Source organism: Mastomys coucha, chromosome X, assembly GCF_008632895.1.
Source record: "Mastomys coucha isolate ucsf_1 chromosome X, UCSF_Mcou_1, whole genome shotgun sequence".
Lineage (NCBI taxonomy): Eukaryota > Metazoa > Chordata > Mammalia > Rodentia > Muridae > Mastomys > Mastomys coucha.
Window position 1 is genome coordinate 87,866,439 of NC_045030.1, and position 5,880 is coordinate 87,872,318.

Genomic DNA, 5,880 nt, shown 5'->3' on the forward strand with positions numbered 1-5,880 from the left:
AGAAAGACAGAGACGGAGAGGGGAAACATATTTCATTCTTAAAAACAACTAAGAAATTAACAATGGGAATAAACCATGATTTGAAATATAGAAGTAACATAATATATTTACCTTTTGTGTTATATACACCTTAAATAAAGATATGTAGATATTGTAAGCATTCTACAGAAGTAAAATACCATGGGGGAATGGGGAACTTGAATTATTTTTTTTTTGTTCTTTACATATAACAAATAGGCTTAGATTATTGCTCATATAAATATGCCCTACTATACTGCTATATGAATGGATAAAATAATGTAATAAGTAACTTAGATCCTTTCTCTAGCAGGTGATTTTTCCAAAGAGGCATGTTCTTAATAACTTCAGAATTTATTAAATACTTTACTAAAAATGTACACCTAATTCCCAAAGTCTAATAACAAATATTTTGGTTTTGTTCACTTACATTTAGCTATGGTTGTTGTGACTGATCTCCATGTGTCTCTATCAGGCACTCAACAGACACAGTATATCTCACCTTACTGAGAAAAAGCAAGGACTGAATACACAAAAAAAAAGTCTTTGTTTCCCTTCTTCTGGTGAAGTGTAATATATAAACAGTATACAACTACTATATTTGACAAATCACCTCATCTACCCATACCTTAAATTAACAGAGGAGATACAAATATATTTCTGATAGGACATTTCTGGAAGTCATGTGGCAGTGGAGGCGGATATGGGAACAAATAATTGGAAAACCCACCACACTGAATGGAAGAGAGCATGAAAACTGTTATGTATAGAGCAAGAAGAATAAGACAATATCCAACATTTTTACACTAAAACTATATGTATAAAAGTCTGAAGGTCTTTATCTTTTATTTATTATTTTTATTTACAGTCCAGTTGTTCCCCCACTCTCAGTCTGCCCTTCCACAGCTCCTCATCCCATTTCTCCTCCTTCACTTGTCTCCAAGGGAAAATCCTTGTTCCCCTGTCCTCTGCCACCAGGCCTCCCCACTCCCTGGGGCCTCAAGTATCTTGAGGGTTAGGTGCATCTTCTTTCAGTGAGGCCAGACTAGACAGTCCTCTGCTGTATATGTGTTGGGGGGCTTATATCAGCTGGTGTATGCTGCCTGGTTGGTGGTCCAGTGTCTGAGAGATCTTGGTGGTCCAGGTTAATTGAGACTGCTGGTCCTCCTATAGGGTCGCCCTTCTTCCACAGCTTATTCTCTTTCCTTAATTCAACTGCAGGGGCCCCTGGCTTCTGTCCATTGGTTGGTTATAACTATCCGCCTCTGTCTCAGTCAGCTGTTTGTTGGGCCACTCAGAGGGCAACCATGCTAGGCTCCTGTGTGTAAGCACACCATAGCATCAGTAATAGTGTCAGGCCTTGGAGCCTCCCCTTAAGATGGATCTCAATTTGGGCCTGTCACTGGACTCCATTTCCCTCAGTCTCTTTGCCTTTTTTGTCCCTGTAGTTCTTTTAGCCAGGAACAATTCTGAGTCAGAGTTTTTGACTGTGGGATGGCAACTCCATCCCTCACTCGATGCCATGTCTTTCTACTGGAGGTGGGCTCTATAAGTTCCTTCTCCCTACTGTTGGACATTTCATCTAAGGTCCCTCCCTTTGAGTCCTGAGAGACTCTAACTTCCAAGGTCTCTTGGTACATTCTAGAGTGTCTCCCCACCTCCTACCTCCAGAGGCTGCCCTGTTTCCATACTTTCTGCCTGCCCTCAGGGCTTCAGTCCTATCCCATCACCAATACCTGATCATGTTCAAAAATAAATAAAAAATATAAAAAATAAAATAACATATAATACCTAAAAATAATAAAGAAATGGTCTAAATTTCTACTGGGTAACTAGAAAAACAATGAAGTCAGAACAATGACAGGAATGAGAAAAATCTCTTTTTCAATGTAAATGAAAATAAACCAATAAGTCAGACAAAATAAAATAAATTTCATACCAGTTAGTAAAGGATAAAAGCCCAGTAGATAACCCATTAGAGAGCAAAATATGATTAAATTCAAGATCGTGTTTTATTTGTTTATATTTTATGGTGGGGCACACTTACCAACTCCTACATGTAGAAATCAAAAAACAACTTTTGAAAGTCAAATGTTTTCTTCTAGCAAGTGATGGATGGAAGAAACAATGTTCCAACCCCCATTCATACAAACCTTACACATATACATACATACATGCATACATACATACATACATACACACACATAGTTGATGGATGGAAGGCAATGTTCCAGCCCTCCACACTTATTTTTTTCTTCCATAGCTTATATATCCAAGCAAAATCTTTCAAGCAGTATAAATTACAATGTGATTATATTTTAGTTTTCTTCTAGTAAGTGATTATGAAAACAATGTGTTCTCCAATATATTTACAAGCAATAACATTATATAGTACAGGTAAAGAAAATGAATTATTCCCAAAAACCCACATACATTCGTAACTAGGCAACTTGTTACAGATTAACAAAGTATAAGCAAGCAAGGTAGTTTTCTCAGCCAATTTCTCTTACTGGCAGGCAGCAATTTGCAGTTACAAAGAACAGAGTAATTATTTTATTATTTATCTTTAAAAGTAATCTCGCAAGAATCTTAAAAGAATCACAAATCTAAACTTTTACATAAAAACAGTTATATCTAATTTAAATACTTAAAATGCACATCTACTTATCAGCAATTCTTAATAAACCATATCCGGAAGCTGAGGGCAAAAGTGGGTATAAGAAATCAATTATCAGCAGTCCAGCCTCAGTGAGAGTCGTGTCAGCCAGTGTTGCTATTGTTCTTGTTCCCTGACCTTAGAAGGTCACTAAGCTTAACTAATGAGTATGCCTTTCTGAACTTCATATTGTTCCTTAAGATTTTCTACATCAGAGCAAATAGTAAAAACATCTCAATCTAGCTTCACTAACAATGTAATTTTTCCAAATGCTTTGTGAGAGTGGTGGTCATTGCTGACAACCTATATCTCTAAGTTCTTTCCTAGGGTGGTGATTGAATCATTAATCTGCTCCAGCAGCAATGCCTGAAAGAGATCAAACACTATTGTTGTGTCAGAGATACTGCCCAGTGAGGGGCTGGAAGCCCCTTAGAGCTTTCATACAGTTCTTAGACTAAGAGGGATGTGAGGGCAGCAAGCAGAGCAGAACTCCATAACATCATGAAGTCCTCAGGACACATAGTCTTCGGGCCCATGCCACACCATGGTTCACTTATGGGGCTGTGGTAACCCTTAGGCTGCATTGCATGAGTTCTAAAACCATTTGTCATTCCTCCTGCATGGCCCTTGGCAATATTTTACCATAACTGTTTGTAACCAAAAAGCAGTCACACATAAGCTAGCCAGGCTACTCAAATTAGGTGATTTTTTTTTTTTTATTTATTAACTAGTGACTTTCCAATTAGATTCTTTTTCACTTCTGTAAATATGTTTAGGGCCATAGAATGTAAAAGGAGTTGAGACATATATAGGGGAAAGCATAGTTAGTACAATGCAAAAGTTACTGCTGTTTGAATCGTGTTGTGGGGGAGGAAAAAGAGGAAGCAAGAAGCTAGAAGGAAGGAGATGCAGCCAGATATGCAATGATGGAGAAACAAAATCACAGATGTAGTATCCTTGTTGGAGATTGGTTCTAATGGTTTGATTCAATTGGGAATTTGTGTGTCCAAATGCTAAAGGTCCTTGACCCCTAATTGTTTTTTGATCAATCAATAAAGATTACAGTATTGGCCAATGGCTGAGCAAAGGGAGATGGAGCAGGACCCTTAGAGTTGTGCAGGCTAGGACTCAGTGGGGAAGAGAGGGAGGATCACCAGGATGTGGTGAGAGACAGAAAAGGAGAGTGCAAGAGATAAAGCCAACCAGCCATGTGAGATTTGGGTTAAGTGGCCACTGGCCACCTCCCCAGTTGGGCTTAGGGTAGCAGGTGGAGGATTAGAAATGCCCAGTCATTGAGTTAGCAAAGGCATTTTAAAAATAAATTAATGTGTGTGTGTCTTACATTCAGGGATGCAAAGAGCTGCTGGGTGCCTGGCTAGAAGAATGCAACCATCCAGGAGCATAAGCAGAGTAGTCAAAACTCATGCTACATATCCTCTTAGTTAGTTACTTTGCCTTCCCCTCTAGATACAATTATTTGTTAGGTAGGAGCTGATTGGAGAAACTGTTTAAAAATATAGTACAAGTTAAAACAGAAGGTATTCTGAATGTAGAGTCATGCCATAACAGAGTATGACCAAACACTTTTGCAATAACTGTGCCAATGTTAAACACCTAGTAAAAAGTACATCAGTAAAAGACTTAAACAAAGATGATATTTTAGAACCAAGAGTGCCTGAATAATTTGAGAATTCCATGTAAGAGTAGAATAAACAAAGATATCAATTAGACAAAGATTCAAATCAATTTAGTTTTAAAATTAACAATATAGTTAGAAACTTGTCAAAATTCTTACATTTTTTTCCATTTTTTCAGTAGCTACATTACTTTCATAAATATATATAAAATAGATATTAAATATATATATTAATTTGATATATCTGTAAGTATAACTACCAAGTCATTAAAATAATATCCAAAGTTATTTTGTTCTGATGGTAAAATGTTTATAATATACTGATAGTTATAATCAAAATATAGTATATAATATAAAAACATAAAAACCTTTGCATCTAGCAGATCTAATTCTAAGTTATAATCCAAAGCATTTGAGTTAGATGGTTACACTATAGGTATTTTTATTGTCTAAATTGTACTTTAAAATCTGCTTCTCTAAATGTTGGGCTCAAGAGTAAACCCACATATATAAACCATTTTAATATGTGATGCATATAAAATTTATACCGAAGATGTTCAGTTGGGGAAAGAGACTGAGAGTTATTATGAGACAATTATTTAACATTGTTTTCTTTGGTAAGAGAAATAACTAGAATCCATATTTTATGGCATGAAGCATAAAAACATATAATAAGGTAATACAAAATATCTCCAAAGACTTTCAGAATTTAAAAAGAAAACTGTATTAGCTATAAAAATTGCTTGTTCTAGTCCCTGGAGGAGCAATTTGTAATTACTTAAAATTAAAAGGGAATCCAGATGAATAACAACACCTTCTTTAAAAATTACCATTAACTCCAGTCTGGGAAGTAGATCAGTGACTTGTTCAGCCATAATTAGAGAAGCAGATGGAAACAAATACAAAGACTCACAGCCAGATAAGAGAGAGATAGAGATAGAGATAGAGATAGAGATAGAGATAGAGAGAGAGAGAGAGAGAGAGAGAGAGAGAGAGAGAGAGAGAGAGAGAGAGAGAGACGTTGGAACATTCAGTGTTAAATAGAATGTCTTTATCAAATCCCTTACCTCAGGGCTCAAGGAACTTTGCAAAAAGAGGTGGGAAGAGTATGAGAGTCACATGGGATGGAGGACAGCAGGAGAGTGATGGAGGACACCAGGAGAACAAGGCCCTTTAAATCAACTGACCAAAGCTCATATGAACCCACAGAGACTGAAGCAGCATGCACAAGGCCTGCACAGGTGTCTACCTTGTCCTCCATCTGTATATTATGGCTTTCATTCTAGTGCATTTATTGGATTCCTGAGTGTGTGAATGATTGTATTCCTGTATTTTATTTGTTTCTTATGCCTTTTTTTGGGATCTTTTCCTCCTGTGTGTTTTGTCCCATTCTGATATACTAGCCTTTGTCTTGTCTTACTGTATTGTGGGGGGGTCCCTGCAAGCATCACAACCAGCAGGGGAACAAACTACATGAAACAAGAAGGTAATTTGTTTCAATACAACTTAGTTGGTGCTGGTTCAAACTTCTGGAGTCTGTCACCAGGCCAATTTATTCCAGACATATTTA